At 39.2% G+C, this 19,286-nt stretch overlaps 2 pseudogenes; both read right to left on the bottom strand.

Moving 5' to 3' along the window:
* Nucleotides 1–406: 406 nt before the first annotated feature.
* On the bottom strand, nt 407–18,642 carry LOC110199360 (pre-mRNA-splicing factor SLU7 pseudogene; annotated as a pseudogene).
* LOC110199330 (ATP synthase F(0) complex subunit j, mitochondrial pseudogene) lies at nt 1,217–1,396 on the bottom strand (annotated as a pseudogene).
* Nucleotides 18,643–19,286: the final 644 nt, after the last annotated feature.

The following is a 19,286-nucleotide window of genomic DNA, read 5'->3' as shown; positions in this document are numbered from 1 at the left end:
TGGAAGTGATTATCAAAATAAATTTTAAAAAAAGAAGAAAGAAAAGGATTTGTTCTGTAAAACTTGGACTCAGTCAAAGGCCACACCCAAGGACCTAGAAGGCTACAGGTGGCCTCCAGGCTGACAGTTCCTCACCCTTGGGCTAGACAAATAACAAGGCAGTGAAATATAACAGCAACAATGAAGCAAGTTTGTCTAGTGACAAAAAGTCTACTCAAAGCAGGGCTTCATGATAGGAATGTGGTTGTTGCAGGTGGTTTTTTTTTTAATTTTTGGATGAAAGAGTTTCAAAAATTTACTTAAAAGATGGTAAGAAAAGCAAACAAAGATTTTTCCATCTTTGTTTACCAAGAGACTCAAAAGTATCAATACAAGTTGGGTGTCCTGGATCTCCTTCTAAGTCATGTCATTTCTTTCCAAGGAAAGAAATCACAGGATCATCTAGTCTCTGGCATTTCGCCCTGTATGCCTCCATTTCCTCTTTGGTAGGCCCTCAGGCTTCATACATGCTATGGTAGGGCCTCTTCCTCTCATCTAGCTACATTATCTCTTTGATGCATAGGAGTTGGGCCTCCTCAGCATTTAATGTCTTTTTCAGCCTTTCATGTTTCTTCTTTTCTTCACCCTCATTGTCAGAACTACTTTTCCTGTGTTTCTTCTTTTTTTTCTTCTTCTCCTCCTCTTTCTGTTTCTCTTGGTGGAACTCCATTAGAGTTTTTGGTCTGCTTGTTTGCTCTCCTTCCACGGCATCATCAGGAATAGATTCATCTGCATTTCTTTCCCAGCTTCTCCAGTACAGTAGAAAAATGTGAAAAAGGAGTGACAGCTCTTGTACCCCCATCTACCTTCTTTCCAATAGGACCTCTAGATATGCGTATGATTTTTTTAAACAAGTCAAGATATTTATCGACATCCCTCATCTCCTCTAAACTTACCAAAATTTGATGGTTCCAAAATTTTTAATCATTTTATTTTAGAGGTAATTACAATGAATCCACCAGACACATTACAAAACAAATGCTGAATTTGTAATGTATACATAGTTGAATCGGAACACAACAATTTCCATGTATCTATATGGCTTTATTTCACTGTATGAGCAAAAGCCTAAAAGTTAACATGGGAAATCCTTGCATTCTTTCTTCTATGGTCAAATGCCCAAATTTACAGCCAGCCTGATGTTTCACATTATGCATAATCCTAAAGGTAAATCCAGTTAATGATGCCCATGTGCAGGAGCAGCTGAATCTGAACCTTTCAAAGCTTTTTTTTTTATCAGTACTTCTGATTTTGTAAATAATGTCCCCTATCACATTCCTATCTAGATCTCCTGATAAACCTGGGAATAGTAGGGCTTCAGTGGAGTCCAAATATTTTTCATAAAGTTCTGTAACATCAAGGCTGCCTTCTGCAAAGAAGGGCCACAAGTGGGGGCTTGGGCCAGCAGCAGAAAACAGCTAAAGGTGACCCCAAAAGCCAGGGCCTCTAGGGGAGTACTAGGAAAGGCAGGGCCTCACAGTTTGCTCAGCCAGCCAGCTTCCATATGCTTATGATTATTGATCTTGACATCCTCCTCATACTTAGAGCAGGCAAGAGCTCCTTCTTGTCCTTCTATGATTGTTCCTTGTCTTGAATATTCCACATAGTCTCCTGTTTGAGCTAACAGTAACTCAGAAGGGGGAACATACAGGTGTTCTTGACCTCCATACTTCTCTAGGATGCTTTCTTTCTGTTGGTCTTTGAAATCTTCTTTCTTGACTTCAAATGATTTATACAGCAACTCTAGTTTTGTTGGATCTGCTTGGAGATGCACTTCAGACCCTTTGTCATAAGTCTCCCAGGCAAGCAATTGTGTTTGTGCCATTGAAATTGTATCCCCCGTGTATTGAACAAAATTATCTCCTGCATAACTAACTTCATCAGGACTCTTTCCTGCATTGGCATAGGGATTCTCTCCTATTGCTCTAGTTTTTGGATCATAGTAGGAAGAATTGGGATCTAAATTTCATTAAGTATTTAGCGATGTCTTCTCGAATCCTGAGATTCCAGGCTGTAAATCATCTTTTAGCGTCAATATTTTGTCCAGGCACATTGATGTCATATGCATATTTAACTTCATCCTTACCTCCATTGTTATGGTCTCTTTCCATCTAAGAATTTCTCCCCACTGCTGTTTTGGGGAATTCACTTTTTCCATGGACATCCCTGGGGCTAATTCTTCCTGTAGCTTCTGAGCCTTCAGTGTTCATTTAGCCAGGCTAACTTTGGCATATTCTTCCACAATCTTCCTATGTTCCTCTGAGTTGTAGCCACTCCACAGATCCCTTTTGCCATCCATAGTCGAACATAAGCTGAGGTTGTATATGTTCTTTTGGGGCTATGTTGGTTCCTGTGAATTTGGCAGCAATAGGCCTAGATCTCTCAAAGCAGTCTTTTTGTGTGTGTATCATAGCCCCCACAGTTTTTACATGCTCCTTTGTGGTATTTTGTAGTCACCATATTCTTTTTCATACCCCTCCTATGCCATTCTCCAGATGAACTGTATTATTCTTGTTTCTCAGGTTGGGGTCTCTGATGCTTTAGTGTGGATCTTTTTGGTGGATCTATATATCATGACATAGAGGAGATGTACTGAGGAAGATGAGGATTGATATCTTTTCCTTTTTCATCTACTTCAGCTGGTGCATTACCCAGCTCCTTCTTTCTCCAGTATTCCCTTGTCGTTTTCCTTTGCTTTTCCAAACCCATGTCATTTGATCCCCCTGGGCATCAGTGTTTACTGCTTCTGAAACAGCAGCCAAATTGGTCCTGGTTATCTGGTGGTACCCCACGTCTGCCCAGGAGAAGACCCCAGAGGAATGAGCCACCAAATTCAATCACAACCTAGACACACTTCTGCTGTGGCTGAGCCTTGTTTACTGCTTCAGGTGTTTGCCCAAGCTCAGGGACCACTTATGGCTGGCTTAAGCTGCTGGTGTCATTTAGAGGAAGCAGAATTCATCCAAAGGGTGAATGCAAAGGACTGTTGTGCCCAGGCTCAGGGCACAGCTTGGTTGCTGGGCCTTAACTCCGGAAAACAGGGTGTCTCTTAATAGTAAAAAGAGAAGAGTGAGAAAAAAGAGGAGTGATCTTGATGTGGAGCCCTGACAGATCCCTTCTGCCTAAATGTACATGAAAGATTTGCATGGTAGGGTGAGAGCATCTAAGTACTCAGGAAAAATAGGTGTGAACTCTGACTTCAATTGGAATCCCCCCACCCAAGAACTGAAAGATCACTTTACTAGAAAGGAGGTTGACCTTGGCCAAAAGAACCTAAATAAGCCTGGTAACAGGAAGGCTATAAGAGGCTAAAACTATAAAGTGCAGAGAAGATGCTAACTCATCTTATAAGTTAGAAGGAACTTCTTCATCTGGGTCTTCCCTAGATCAATGAATTCACAAGTTTGGTCTCATGCCTAGAATTCTGAAGCCTTGTTTTACAAGGCTGACAGCTGAATAAAAAGGGCTGGTGTGGGGAAGAAGACAAGGCTTCCATTAGCTTCAATGCCACCAGACTCTAAGCAGATAGCCCTAAGATGGCAAGGCACTCTCCCTCCTGAAATTCCTCTTTCTTTCTCTTTGCATTTCCCTCCCAGCTCATCCCCAAGAGAATGTGAGCAACCTCAGCTTTTGTTCCCAATTCGATAGAATACACAATATTGAAGTGACAGTTTCACAAGTATTTACAAAGTTAAGATACTTTTCTTTCTACCCACCAATTAAATTCCATGGCTTCCAGGTGGTTCCATTCTACTAGGTAGAGTCCATAGAAAACCTCCATAAAAGTGATGCAAAATATATACTAAGCAATTACAAGACAGAAACTTTGGTTTTGTACCTGGGTTCCCCCAATAATAGTGTAGGCACATAGAAGTCGGTCAGTCCACAGGCATTCAGGAAAGTACTTACTGTGTGCCAGGCCCTGAGCTACCTTCCGGGGATGCAAAGAATGGCATTTGCCTTTAAAGAATGATCTCTGTTGTTGAAGGAGCTGACTTTCAACCTAGTGTTAGGGATAGAACCTGTAATGAAGAGCTTCCTATTAATGCAAATTGGTACTCAGCTTCTGCTCTCAACCCTAAATTTCCTTTCTTATATTATTGTTCAGAGTCTTGAGAGATGACTTGGCTAGGGTCACACAAATAGTCTATGTCACAGACCTACTCTTCTTCTTGAGGGCTGGGTTAGTGGAGCCTGTTGGCAGCCACCAGGCTGCCAGGCCAATACAAATGCCATTTTCAAAACACTGCAGTCAGGTCCAAAGTACCCTTTCAGCTTGAAAATGTCAGCCTCCCTCCTCCATCATCCATCATTCATTTCAGGTACCATGCATCCAGCTGAACTCATCAAGCTACTTAGAGTTCCCCAGTGTGATGGGGCATGTTTAGGACCTGTGTATCATGATCATTGTTGAGACTCAGTGCAGCACATGGCTAATATGGAAGTGTTTTGCATGACTTCATCTGTATAATCTATATTAAATTATTTGCCTTCTCAAGGAAGGGGGGGAGAGAATTTAACTCAAAGTTTAAAAGAAATGAATGTTGAAACAGTTTTACATGTAATTAGAAAATATTTAATGACATAAATATATTTAAGGAAAAAAGACTCAGTTCATTGGAGTAGGAGAGGCAATTAGGAACCACAAAAACTACTGGATCTTCCCCAGTCACCAGAAAGTAGTCTGGACCTGGGATTGTGCATCAACATGTCCAGAGCACACCACTGTTGATTTGTTAAACAAAGAAAGTCTGTAAATGAAGAAAGAATATAAGGGGCAGCTTGATCAGGGGAGTTCCTGGTTTAGCTCATAGTGCACAAGTAACTTCTCCTGACTGAAGAGCAACTAGCTGTCCTCATGGCTCCTAAAAGCAAGTATATGTATTCTATGACAGTCAATCATCTCTGTTTTGACTTTCCTTATAACCCCAGGACTAACCACTATGACACAGGACACTCATAATACATATTGCTAAGTCTGTTATTAGGCACAAAGTTCTCTGTAGGATGGGAGGTGGGAATACTCTTTAAAAACTATGGATTATGACCCCTCACACCTCCAAAACTGCATAAGTAGGCTGGCCAACCTTGGCAAAAAAGGGTCTTCCTCAGATATAGAAGCAAAAAAGAAAAGGATGAAGACAGAAGGGTTTGAAGTTAAGCTGTACAAAAAAAAAAAAGGATAGTAAAGGGCATAAATTTTCTCAAGAAATTGAGAAAAGTTATCTGCTTAGAAAAAGCAGGGTTGAGTTGGGAGTGGGATGAGGAAAGAGGTTTGGATAATTACAGAAAGGGTTATGTTAATTATGGAAGAATCCGTTGACTGTAACTTGGGCTGGGTCCATCCCCAGAGTATGGCTCTTCTAGCCTTGCCTTTTCTCATCAAAGATATGGGTAATTTGGTATCCAAGGAGAAGACTTAGGAGAGTGGGGAATCCTGTGTCAGGTAATTACCTGGAGTGGCTGAGCCTCATAAAGCAATTAGTATTTCTTAGTTATTGGAGAGGAGGATGAGCAGCCACAACTGAAAGCCAACCCATTTTTCCCAGTTTTAACTAATCATAAAGCTTTTCTGCTACCCAATATCCTCTTCCCTCAAGTTTCAAGAAATATGGTCTTTTCAGTACCATCTTGGTTGCTGACCTACCTGATCAGGAACAGTCTGAGGGAGCTTAGTAACATTTATCTTGCGTGTAAAATTTGCCTCAGTCTACCTTGTATTTTCACTGGCCACACCATTGCATCAGTGGTAGAGAGATACAAAATAATATCAGGAAGGAGTATCCTACTATCTGAGGGGTTTCAGCAAAGGGTCTTCTTCTGATTGAAGCCTTGCAAATGCAACTCAAACTTTTTCATCTTGTTTTTTTCTGGACCAGCTCTCATCAGTCAGCTTCCAGTCTTGTAAAAAGTTGTTTCAGAATTCTAGGGATAAGGACTGGAACTGTAATTTCACTAATCTAGGAAACCTCCAGATGAAAAAGTCCTACTAATGTGTCCAGTGAACACGTTCTTTGTTATTTACAGTTTTTGCTTCTTATAACCTCTCTGTTTCCAGGCTTATTTAGTTTATTATTGAGGCAAAAGTCAGTTGGACTTCCAGTTCAGTCAGAAGGAGCCCAAAATAATTTTTAAAACTCATAAAAAGTGCCAATATACACAAGCGTCAGCTCCCCATAAAGATGATAAAGTGTTTGACCTACTGGGAATGTTGAAGTCAATATAAGTCAAAGTTAACCTGGAGTTTTCCTGAGGACTTAGATACAAAGCCCCCCCCCCACTTTGCCTTATAATTAAGTATTAACACAAATAATAATTAGACATTGAAGTTTTTATGTGTATGTATTACATCTGTATACATGTGCTTATTTGTTTGTTCCCTCCAGTTGCTTATTGTCGCTCAGCAAAACAACTTCCCAATAGAAAGAAAAAAAAACACAACTCCATCACAAATATTGTTGAGCAGTAGGTTTAATTGTTTTCTCAGAAAGAGCTAATGCCCCTTTATCAAAGCTACAGGTAGGCTTGGGTGGTTGAAGGCCAAGGAGATGTGTGGGTAAAACCTATTATTTGCATGATCTGAAAGAAATCAAAGGGAAAAAAAATCAAAACATGTTACATCACTGGGCATCACTCATGAGGAGAATTAGTTTCAATAAAAGTGAAATTGTAATTTTCCTAGGCTTGTGTCTCCTAGAGAGAGTTATTCTAGAAAGTAAAAGTGGGCTGGGCTCTGGAGTTTTTGGTAACTGAGGATGTGGCTTTGGAAGCTATAAATGCCCTGTGAAAGAACATCTCTAAAAAGGAAAAGGAGGTATCTGGGATTGAAGTAGCTTTGGAGTGGGTTCCATTCATTTGGTGTTGAAAGATGAATATCGACTGGGAGAATATGGCCAGGAGAAGATCAGAAGTTCTCATTTTGTGAAAAAGACAACTTTTCTCCAAGGTTGTTTAGCCAGTGACCTTCTTGAATTTCCAAAGTTGTGGAGAATTTATATTGAGGCAGGATTTGTAGCTTAGCTTATTTTGGAGGGGGGGGAGGTTGTGAGGGTTCTTTGTTTTCTAGTTGAAATTCCTTCCATTTTCTGCTCTAGTACTTCATCTTTGGTAGGGGAGGAGGGTAGGTCATTGAATGAATGAGCTAAGTCCCCTGCTAGGTTTACTCAAACACTTTACAATTTATTAAGTAATAATACATTGATATTCATTATGAACTGGAATCAAACTCTCTTCTTCCCCTCTCACCTCCAAATTAACCAGCATATGCTTCTCAGATTGCATATTGCATGGCCAAAGGAGAATGCCAGCTCCTAGAGGAAAAGTCTGGTTGGGATGGGGTTTTGGGGTTTGTTTGGTTTTTTTTTTTTGGTGTTGTTTGTTTTTTTTTTTATCCTTTGAGAATGTGTTTGCTTCTTATATTTAGTGTTTAGATCATAGAACTTATAGTTAGTAATTGTCAATAAATGCTTGTTGAATGGGCTTAAGTTATTGCTTGGTCATATTAGACTTTTAAAAATTATTAAAGCACTCATTGTAGGGTATAATATTAATTGCCTTCTCAATGAGTGGTGGATGGCCTGGAGGGAAGAAGGGAATTTGAAACTAAAAATTAAAAGAAAAAGAATGTTACATAAATAAATGAATTTTTGAAAACAGTCATTATAGATAAGATATGAAACCTAGATCATTTTCTTACAAGTGTCACAAAGTATTTGATACTATTAATGCATATAAGTGAGAGTGGGTAATTTACTGTCGTCTTGTGGGATGAGTCAACTCTGTTTTCCAAAGATTTGATAACAGACCAAGAAGTAAGATGCCCATTCATCTCCTTTTAGAGAAGAAGAAGTCCTCAAGGCACAGAAGATAGAAGACTGGGGAACATGAGCTAGGAAAAAATAGAATTCCACTCCTGAAATACACTGGTTTTGTGTACTGTGAAAGTACCAAGCAGCATTGGCAGAAAGTATCTTCAACTGGGCATTTTGTACCCATACAGTCAGAAGGACACAGGACTCTGTGAGTGTGTGTGTATCTTAATAAATGATAAGAATAAATTCCAAGATTGTCATTCTGTAGCTTATAAGAAAGAAGTTGTATTCATTTGTATTCCACACAGCAATGGTAGCACAATGTAGCAGGAAACTAGGTAGAGAAGTGGAGAAAGTACTGGATCTTGAGTCAGAAAGAAGTGAAGTTGAAATCCAGCCCTAAACACTTACCCCCTAGGTTACCCTGGGCAAGTAACTTAACATCTGTTTGTCAAAAATAAAATGATAAATGTTGAAGAAGATGTAGGAAAATTGGAACACTAATGCATTGTTGGTAGAATTGTGAACTCCATTCTGGAGAGCAATTTGGAACCATGTCCAAAGGGCTATAAAACCCTTTGATCTAGCACTACCACTGCTAGGCCTGTATCCCAAAGAGATCATTAAAAATGAAAAAGGAACTACATATACAAAAAATATTTATAGCAGCTTTTTTTTTTGTGGTGGCAAAGAATCAGAATTTGAGGTGCTGCCCATCAATTGGGAACAGCTTAACAAGTTGCAGTATATAAACGTAATGGAATACTATTATGCTATAAGAAATGATAAGCAAGCAGATTTCAGAAAAGCCTGCAAAGACTTACATGAACTGATGCTGAGTGTAGTGAGCAAAACCAGGAGACCATTGTACACAGTAACAACAACACTGTGCAATGAACAACTTTGATAGACATAGCTCTTCTCAGCAATACAATGATCTAAGACAATTTCAAAAGACTAAAGATGGAAAATGCTATCCATATCCAGAGAAAGAGGTATGGAGTCTGAATGGAGATCAAAGCATACTATTTCCTCTTTTGTCTGTTTTTTCTTTCTCATGGTTTCCTCCTGTTTTCCTGATTTTTCTTTCACAACATGACTAAATATGTTTAATATAATTGTACATATATTGCCTTTATCAGACTGCTTGCCATCTTGGGGAGGGAAGGAGGGAGAAAATATTTGGAACTCAAAATCTTATAAAAGTAAATGTTGAAAACTATCTTTACATGTAATTGGGAAAAAAATAAAGTACGATTAAGTGGGAGGAAAGAAAAGTTTGTTCATATCCTTTGACCATTTATTGATTGAGGAAAGGCTTTAAATTTTGTCACTTGATAAATAATAAGTAAATCTTATAAATTGTGGGAGGGAAATTTTGTTTGTCTCATTTTATTTCACTGTAAAATGCAGAAAACAAAGGCAAGTACCTCACAGGGTTGCTTCAAGGATCAAATGAGAAAAAAGCTTATGGAAGTGAATGCTAAAAACTAAAAACAAATTAATTAAATAAAAATAAAATAAAATAAAATATCCTAAGTTCTACCTGTAGTTTTCAAAGTAGATGTGGTTGTGCTTCTTGATAGCCTTCCTTCTGTTCTCTGTCATTTTTCTTTGGAAATGTCTCCACGCAGAATAGAAAAGACTGGTGCAAATGCTGACAGGCAGCTGCCCCTGGAGGTGGGAAGAGATGGGTAAAGTTCCTGCACCTGAGACTTCCTTTCTTCTCTGGGCTGAGTGAGCAGATCCCTCCACTGATGAAATCATAAGGCCAGCTATAAAACAATAGCGCACCCAAAGACTTCTCCCAGGAATCCTAGCCTGATTTTTTTAGAGCTCTAAGAGATTCATAGATTGTCTCAGGGTCACACAGTTGAGCTATAGCCAGGACCTGACCTCAGGTCTTGAACTCCAAGGGCAGATTTTTATTCCCTATGCTGAGCTGCCTCTCAAACCTTGAGCTAGGTTTTAAGGAAAGGTTATGAGCATTCATATAGTGCCAGGCACTGTGCTGCGGAATTTACAAAATTTTTCCTTTTCTATTCTGCAACCTCTTCTCAAGAACCTCCACCTGGGGTTATATTACAGGTTGCACAAAATGCATCATAAAGCCTCTCAATTGCCTAAGGCATATTCAGTTTAGTAAGTATCAACTATCTCCAACAGCAGAGTAGCCCTGGATTTGACCAATTTGACTCCAAACTGAATGTGTCATTCTGAGCATCTAAGAAATTGGTCTGGGCTTAGATTCTTAAAAAAATCTAGCCACTGCTCAGATTCTTACAATCTAGCCAATAACTCACTAATGTTCAGACTCCTTAAGAGTCTGCCCAATATGTCTGATGTTCAAATGAACCTTGTCTTTGGCTGAAAAAAAAAGAAATTGGTCTGAAAGAAATTGGACTGAACATTTTTACCCCTCCACTGATTTCTGACACTCATTGATAACTGACATTCCAGTACTCTGGACTTTTGTGGACAATATTTACCCAAACAAGCAGAAAACTTGATTTTTTTTAACCTTAGGAACTTCTATGTATAATGTGTCCCTGAGATAGTTGTAGTGGTTTCTCAGTCATATTTCCTGGGCAGAGAGAAATAGCAGAGAAGGATTTCAGGTCTGGATATAGACTAACCCAGCTTTGAATAACTCTTCCTTCCAAAGGTACTTGTTACATCCTTGGAAACTTGGTCCTATTGTAGATTTCAAGAGGTTTGCTATGTTGCCTGGAAAACAATGATCTTTCCTTCTTATTTCTTTGAATGCTCTAATTCTGCTTTTAATATCTAAAGAACCAAAGCATGAATGCTGAGAAAGTCTCTAATCAAATATAGCAACCATCATTTGCTAGAGGCAGGACTACGTGGAAAATATAACACAGCATGGAACTAAGAATAAAGAGCCCAGGATATTGTCCTGACTTCTGCCACTGACTAATTTCTGTGATCCTAAGTAAGCCACTTAATGGCTCAGCCCTGAAGTTTCTCCATCTGTGAAACACCAGTGCTTGTGCCAGGATATCCTGACATCCAGATGTGAGAATTTTAGACAACGCATAGGAACGTAAGAGACTAATAAAATCAATGCATAGAACAAAAAAAAAAACCCACTAGAGAGTATAGGAATAAATGGAGTTTTCCTTAAAATGATAAGTGGCACCTATCTAAAGTCATTAGTGAGAATTATATATGATGGGGATAAACTAGAAGCATTCCCAATAAGAACAGGGGTGAAATAAGGATGCCCATTATCACTGCTATTATTCAACATTGTACTAGAAATGTTAGCTTTAGCAATAAGAGAAGAAAAGGAAATTGGAAGAATTAGAATAGGCAAGGAAGAAACAAAGCTATCTTTGCAGATGATATGATGGTATACTTAGAGAATCCTAGAGAATCAGGTAAAAAACTACTTGAAATACTTGACAACTTCATCAGTTACAGGATACAAAATAAACCCACACAAATCATCAGCAACTCTATATATTTACTAACAAAGTCCAGCAGCAAGAGACAAAAAGAGAAATGCCATTTAAAATAACTGTAGATAATATAAAATATTTGGGAGTCTACCTGCCAAAACAAACCCAGGGAGTATATGAACACAGTTACAAAACACTTCTCATACAAATAAAGTCAGATCTAAACAGGTGGAAAGACATCGGTTGCTCATGGGTAAGCTAAGCTAATATAATAAAAATGACAATTCTACCTAAATTAATTTACTTATCCAATGCCATACCAATCAAACTACCAAAATTTATTATATAGAGCTACAAAATAAAATAACAAAATTCATCTGGAAAACAAAAGGTCAAGAATATCAAGAGAATCAATTAAAAGTAAGGGAAGGTGGCCCAGCCATACCAGATCTGAAACTGTACTATAAAGCTGCAATCATCAAAACTATTTGGTACTGACTAAGAAATAGAGTGGTAGATGAGTGGAATAGGTCAGGTACACAAAACAAAGTAATCAATGACTATAATAATCTACTCTTTGATAAACCCAAAGACTCCAGCTTCTGGGATAAGAACTCACTATTGAACAAAAACTGCTGAGAAACCCAGAAAATAGTATGGCAGAAACTAGGCATAGACCAACATCTCACACCCTTTACCAAGATAAGGTTGAAATGAGTTTAGACAATAGAACTTATGACCAGATGAAATAGAGGACACTATGAAATGAAAAGTGGATAATTTCAATTATATTAAATTTAAAAGGTTTTGCACAAAGCCAAAGCCAGTGCCACCAAGATTAGAAGGGAAGCAGAAAAGCTGGGAAACAATCTTTATAGACAGTGTTTCTGATAAAAGCCTCTTTTCTAAAATATATAGAGAACTGAGTCAAATTTATAAGGATACAAGTCATTCCCCAATTAAGAAATTGTCAAAGGATATGAACAGGCTCTATCTACAGTCATATGAAAAAATGCTCCAAATCACTATTGATTAGAGAAATGCAAATTCAAACAGCTCTGAGGTACCACTTCACACCTACGAGATTGGCCAATATGACAAAACAGGAAAATGATAAATGTTGGAGAATATGTGGGAAAATTGAACCACTAACGCATTGTTGGTGGAGTTGTGAACTGATCCAACCATTCTGGAGAGAAATTTGGAACTATGTCCATAGAGCTATAAAACTGTGCATACCCTTTAACTCAATAATGCCATTACTAGGTCTATAACCCAAAGAGATCATAAGACGGGGAAAGGACCCACAGTGATGAAAATATTTCCAGCAGCTCTTTTTCTGGTGACAAAGAATTGGAAATTGAGAGAATGCCCATCAACTGGGAAATGGCTAAACAAGTTGTGGTATATAAATGTAATGGAATACTATTGTTCTATAAGAAATCATGAGCAGATAGACTTCAGAAGAACCTGGAAAGACTTGTATGGACTGATGCTAAGTGAAGTGAACAGAACCAGGAGAAAAATGCAAAAGGAACTACACATGCAAAAATGTTTATAGCAGCTCTTTTTATGGTAGCAAAGAATTGGAATTTGAAGGGCTGCCCATCAATCAGGGAATGTCTTAACAAGTTGTATAAAAAGCAAACACACCCAGAAAGAATAAAACAAAGACAAACAAACAAACAAAAAACCATCCCAACTAGACTTTTCCTCTAGGAGTTGGCATTCTCCTTTGGCTATACAATATGCACAACTGAAAAGCATATCCTGGTTAATTTGGAGGTGAGGGAGGAAGAGAGGAGAGCTTGATTCCAGTTCACAATAAATCTCTATGTATTATTACTTAATAAACTGTAAAGTGTTTGAATAAACCTAGCAAGGGTCTTAGCTCATTCATTCACTGACCTCCCCTCTTCCCTCACCAAAGGCCAAGAGCAGAAGCCAGAAGGAATTTCAACTAGAAAACAAAATTTTCTACCTACCCCTACCCCCAAAAAACATCTACTACAGCTAACCTACAAATCATGCCCGAACATAAGGAATGAAAGTATACATTCTCTACATCTTTGGAAACTCAAGAGGGACGCTGGCCAAACAACCCTAGAGAGAATTCTTCTTCCTTACCAATTGGGGATTTCTTATCTTCTCCTGGCAGCAAGTCCATATTCATCTTTCAGCACCAAATGAATGGAACTAAATGATAAAAGGTAATGGCCCATCCCAAAGCTTCTTCAATGGTTGTGGTTTACTTAGTTAACCATTAGGTTAAGCAATGTTAATAATTAGGTTAATCATTAGTTAACCAAAGGTTAGCCATTAGTTAACTGATAGGTTAATTTAGAGGTTAGGTGAATTGCACAGGGTCACACAGCTAGTAAATGTCAAAAGCTGAATTTGAACTCAAGTCTCCCTGACTCCAGTTCAAGTGCTCTGCCCATTGATGAAAATAAATACTGTGCTGTATCATTGAATAATCGGTATTACTCCATAATCCATCATACTCCCCATTTTTCGAACCCCATTTCTCAGCCTAGCTCAAAAGGAGATCTCTCCCAGTTTGAACCAAAGCCATGGTTGAAGAATGTGATCTATCTCTAACTACTTTAAAGCAGGACCCTTACTTCTGTTTACTTGTAAACAGAAAAATCAGCTTGGGCTATGTCCCTCCCCAGAGCATGACTCTCCTGGCCTTGCATGTCCTCACCAAAGATAGAGGTGATTTGGGACAGCTAGGTGTCACAGTGGATAGAGTACCAGTCTTGAAGTTAGGAGGACCTGAGTTCAAATCCAGCCTCAGACCACATATTTAACTCTTACTAGCTGTGTGACCCTGGGCAAGTCACTTAACCCCAATTTTCTTTAAAAAAAAAAGATAGAGATGATTTGGTCTCCCAAGTGAAGGCTTAGGGGATATAGGCTATACTCAAAATTAAAAATGAAAGACTTAAGTAAATAAATGAATTTTTGAAGATAGGCATTATGGATGAGAGATAAAACCTAGATGATTTTCTTGCTAGTGTCACAAAAATAGGAGTGAGTATTCCTTACTGTGATCTTGGGGGGTGGGCCAACGTTTTTCAAAGATTTGATATCAGACCAAGAAGTAAGATTCCCATTCACCTCCTCTTAGAGGAAAAAAAGAAGCCAGAAAGACAGAGTTGGTAGACAACTAGTCCATGAGCTAGGAAAAATTAGATTAAAATTCCACCCTTAAAATATATTGGTTTTATGTGCTGAGAAGGTGTCAAGCAGCATTGGGAGAAAGTATCTTCAACTGAGCATTTTGTACCCATTCAGTCAGAGGAACACAGGACTCTGAGTGTGTGTGTGTGTGTGTGTGTGTGTGTGTGTGTGTGTGTGTTTCCTTAATTTCATAAAAGAAAATTCCAAGGCTGTCATTCTGTAGTTTATAAGGAAGAGGTTGTATTCCTTTGTATTCCACACAGCAATGGTAGCCCAATGTAGCAGGAAACTAGGTAGTGAAGTGGAAAGAGTGCTAGACCTTGAGTCAGAAAGAAGTGAAGCTAAAATCTAGCCTTAAACACTTACCTGATGTTTGACCCTGGGAAAGTCACTGAATAGCTGTTTGTCTCTGTTTCCTTCACTATAAAATATGGAAAACAATGTCAAATATCTCACAGGGTGCTGTGAGAGTCAATTGAGAAAAAAAATTGTAAATTGCTTAGCACAGGGCTCATTCCCTTCCCTTAAAAACTAGCTCAAGGGTGGAGAGGCAGCTTAACATTGGGAATAAAAATCTGCCCTTGGAATTAGAAGACCTTAGGTCAGGTCCTGCCATGACATAGCTCAGCTGTGTGACCCTGAACCAGTTTCTGAATCTCTCAGAGCTCTAGGAAAATCAGGCTAGGTTTCCTAGAAGAACTTTGGGGCTTTTTTTGTTTGTTTGTTTTGGGGGCTTTTTTTGGTTGTTGTTTTTTTTAATACCTGGCGTTGTGATTTCATCAATGGAGGGATCCACCCACTCAGTCCAGAGGAGGAAAAGGAGTTGGAGGAGAAATTGAACTTCCATCTTCCTGCCTCCAGGGGCAGCTGGCTCTCAGGTTAAGAATCTTCTCTCACAAATGAGTGTGATCACCAAAAACAAATCTACATATGAAAATTCATGTCTCACCATTCATCTTTTTGGAAAGAGGTGAGAACCATCAGTCTTCTGTAGTGAGTATTGGTCACTGGTTTGATCATGGTTCTTAAGTCTTCCTCTGTTGTTTTCCTTTCCAATGTTTGATTCATGGTTCTCCTCAATTCATTCAGCCTCAGTCCCTCTAAGTTTTCCCAGTTGTTCAGAATAGTCCATTTTGACATTGCTCATGGCAAAATAATAGTTAATTATGCTCACATGCCATATATTTTTCGACCATTCACCAATTGATGAATATCCACTTTGCTTCCAGGTCTTGGTTACAAGAAAACCTTTCAATATTTTTGTATGTACAATTCCTCTCCTTCTTTCTTTGATTTCTGGGGTCTCTATCTAGTAGTGGTTGGTGGGTAAGAGTAATGGCAGTTTGGAGGTATGGTAGATCATAATCCATAGTTTTTAAAGACTAGCTATTCCCACCTCCCAACCTGTAGAGCACTTTGTATCTAACACCAATCTTAGCTGTATTTATTAGTAGCTTCTTGTGTCATCGTGTTAAGTCCTGCAGATACAAGTGAAGTCAAAACAGAAATGATTGATAGTCCTGAAATACATCCACCTTAGCTTGCTTTTATGGATCATGAGGAGAGGTAGCTGCTCCTCAATCAGAAGTTACTTGTGCATTATGATCTAAACTGAGAACTACTCTGATCAGTGCTGCTCCTAATATTTTTCCCCATTTATACACTTGTTTTGTTTCACAAGTCAAAAATGCATTTTGGGGACACTGATGCACACTCCTAGTTCCAGACTACTTTCTGGTGACTGGGGAAGATCCAGCAGTTTATACAGGTCCTCATCTCCTTTTGCCGCATGGTGAACTGAGCCTTTAAAAAAAAGACCATAAAGTGATGGCCCTAAGATGGCAAGGCACTTGCCCTTCAGAATTTCCTCTTTCCTTCTTTTTGCATTTCCCCCCAACTCACCCCCCAAGAAAATGTGAGCAACCTTGGCTTTTGTTCACAATTCAACAGAATACACAATAACTTAAGTGACATGGTTTTTTTGCTAATTTTTTTTAAACTTAAATACAAAATGAGAAAAGAAAAAAACACATTGTCATGTACACAGCAGACCATAATAAAGGATTCAATGTAAAACAATAAATTTCCATTCCAAGAAAACCTATATAGTAAAGGCTACACATTATTTTCAAAGAGGACCAGCTTTTCTTTGCTTCCTTGCTAATTTTCTTTTGTTCTCTTTATCCTTCCCTCCCCCCCCCCAATTGGCGAGATCATTGTGTACCATTACTGTCAGGATCCGTTATAAAATCTCTGAAAAACAATATTAACCCATCCCCCAATATTGCAGTAAAATACTCCATGTAACTGGAGCAACAGGATATAGGCACCAGGAAAAGAAAATCCTCCAAATCTAATCTCTCTTCAATGACTGCTTTACAATCTTTTTATTTATATGTTTTTGGCAGGGAAAAATATATACATATGTATTTAAAACTAAAACAAATACACATTTCCAAGGAGTTAAGCCTGAAGAAACAGGTTGAAGAGTAAATGGAAGGCTAGGGCAGTGTCACCAGTGGGCTGTGCTGTTAAGTCCTCAAAAAGCACTAGACCAATAGGTAGGCATAACAGTGCTTGGCATGTCAGGGTTCTCTGGCTAAGGATCATGTAGCATGAGCTGTTCAGAGATGTAACAATTCCTCCTGGCCCATCTCTGTAGAAAAAAATACTACATACCTGTCATGCACAGAACCCAAGCTCACCCCGGCCAAGGGATGTATCTCAAGGCCAGGATGAGCTCCTGTCTTCTGAGGAAAGAAATGAGAATCAAGTTCAGGACATCCTGATTTGGCTCTGGAGCCTCTCAACCCAAGGACAGATGTGCTCTCAACAAAAGCTATGACTTTTCAACAAAAATCACTAGAGTCCTGGGCCTCACTTGTGTGTGAGGGGCAGATGGACTTGTCTCTCCAATAAGAATCAGGATCTGATTGTCATGAACAGCCTGGACAAGCTGTTCTTGAAGTTTGAAGATGTGGAGACTTCCTCTCTGCTCTATGATTGACAGCTAGGTCTTTTTACCATATGCTTTGTCGATCCCCCAAAGTATGCTTCTTCCATTCTGGGATGTCAGACATTATTCCAATGCCCAATGTGTTGGCAGTAATCTCCCTCCAATTCATATCAGGCTGAGGATACACCCAGTGTTTGTTGAATTCTATAGGAATGGAGTCTATCTCTATTTCACACTGGGCCTGTTTGAATTCTCTCCTTTCTTTGGTCAAAGCACTCTGTATCATTGCTGTCTGGGACAGGGAGCCATCAGGATTCTTAACCACTTTTAATGGGGCTCATATCCATGCTTTGTTTGGTGTGTCCTCTGAAGAATGGAGATTCTTCCTCAACTACTTCAATCTCCAGGTCTTCATCTTCTTCTTCCTTTACTTAAGGAAGGATTCCCATCTCTTCATCAAAGTCTGGAAACTCTTCCTGGGAAAGTACATTGGCTGCAATCATCTGTTTGAGCTCCCACTCTTCAGGATCTGAGATTAGGGTGAGGAGTTTCCTTTCAAGAGTGTCATCTACCACTCCTGGAGCACTGATGAGGGAGAGGTGAGTAGGTTTATCAGGGTTCCTCATAGAGGTCTCCTCATTGGTCTCCCCAACAAGGTTCTTCCATTGATTTGGATTTCAGTCCCAGTGAAACACAGGACTTTTACTTTAACACTCTGGCCTTTGCTCATTACATTAGCCACTCAGTCTTCCCACTGAAATCCAGAGATGTGAACTAAACCGTCCTGCTATTTCCTTAGTCCTTCCACTTGTGGAATACACCCAAACTGCATGATATTGGTAACTTTGCCATTCCACATTTCCTCCATAGAAGGCTCTTCAGGAGGTGGGTCCACTTGTTTGTCTCACCACCAGTCATTGTTCTTCTCCCCATATTTATCACAGTCCTTATAGTCTTTGATAGGGCTTTGACTTCTGCTCCTAGTTTGCTATACAGAGTTTCCTTTATTCCCATCTCAAGTCCTAGCCATGACCTTCATAGGAATTAATATGTCCATTTGTGGTCTCTGTCTTGGCTTCAACTCTGACTGACTCCTTTTCTTCTTCTTTGCCCTATCACAGTGCTCAGAGCCTCTCTGCTTCTTGTGTGCTGCAGCACTAGACATTAGAGCTTGTAGCTCTTTGAGGACATCCATAGCTACTTTCACATCATCTTCATCAAGCCTCATCCAGACTGCAGGACTGTCTGGTCAGCAAAGTGCTGGGAACAGGTCCTGGAGCTTCTCCTTTTCTGTCTTTGGCTTAACAACTGGGTCTTTGTCAGCAGAAGGCTCTGTTGGGGGCTGCTTGTTCTGTATGAGACATACTTGCTTACAAAAGAATTTGGTACCGCCTATATTGATCCCCAGGTGGTTGTCCAGGTTGAACACTTTGGATACCAGAGACAGATAGTTGAGTTTGACAAACCCTTCCAAAAGTCCCAGCTCGGCCAAGGAGCACCACAACCTCCCATTAATTTAAGCCCAGCTTCTTTGCCCCTGTAATCTTTCTTGTTTGTTTGTTTTGGGGAAACTGGCCTGGTTTAACTGCTTTTTTTAATTCTAAAATTTAGAACAGGTCTCATTTCCTCTACTTTTTTCATTACCTACAGTTCAGTCACATCCAAGCAACATTTCTATAATGAGAAAAGTAAGACAGTCTCCTTTGCGGCAGCAGAAAATTAAATAAACACATGAAGGTGCAAGTTAAACAAAGACCCTTCTATAAGTCACAAATCACCTATACAAACAAAATAAAAGGTTTGTTCATTTCACACTTAGAAAGGTTAACATCTCTGGGGGCGGAGCCAAGATGGCAGAGTGAAAGCAGTGAC

This window comes from Phascolarctos cinereus, unplaced genomic scaffold (assembly GCF_003287225.1).
Source record: "Phascolarctos cinereus isolate Bilbo 61053 unplaced genomic scaffold, phaCin_HiC Scaffold_5;HRSCAF=322, whole genome shotgun sequence".
Lineage (NCBI taxonomy): Eukaryota > Metazoa > Chordata > Mammalia > Diprotodontia > Phascolarctidae > Phascolarctos > Phascolarctos cinereus.
This window is presented reverse-complemented; position numbering and strand designations above follow the sequence as displayed.